This window comes from Lontra canadensis, unplaced genomic scaffold (assembly GCF_010015895.1).
Source record: "Lontra canadensis isolate GAN:19392208 unplaced genomic scaffold, GSC_riverotter_1.0 scaffold271, whole genome shotgun sequence".
Classification (NCBI taxonomy): Eukaryota; Metazoa; Chordata; class Mammalia; order Carnivora; family Mustelidae; genus Lontra; species Lontra canadensis.
The window spans coordinates 16593-17008 of record NW_022631265.1 but is presented as its reverse complement, the minus strand read 5'-3'; positions in this window follow the sequence as shown (position 1 = coordinate 17008).

Below are 416 nucleotides of genomic sequence, written 5' to 3'. Positions count from 1 at the left end.
TGGACATCTAGGTTCTTTCCATAGTTTGGCTATTGTAGACATTGCTGCTATAAACATTCGGGTGCACGTGCCCCTTCTGATCACTACGTTTATATCTTTAGGGTAAATACCCAGCAGTGCAATTGCTGGGTCATAGGGTAGTTCTATTTTCAACATTTTGAGGAACCTCCATGCTGTTTTCCAGAGTGGTTGCACCAGCTTGCATTCCCACCAAGAGTGTAGGAGGGTTCCCCTTTCTCCGCATCCTCGCCAGCATCTGTCTTTTCCGGACTTGTTAATTTTAGCCATTCTGACTGGTGTGAGGTGGTATCTCATTGTGGTTTTGATTTGTATTTCCCTGATGCCGAGTGATATGGAGCACTTTTTCATGTGTCTGTTGGCCATCTGGATGTCTTCTTTGCAGAAATGTCTGTTCA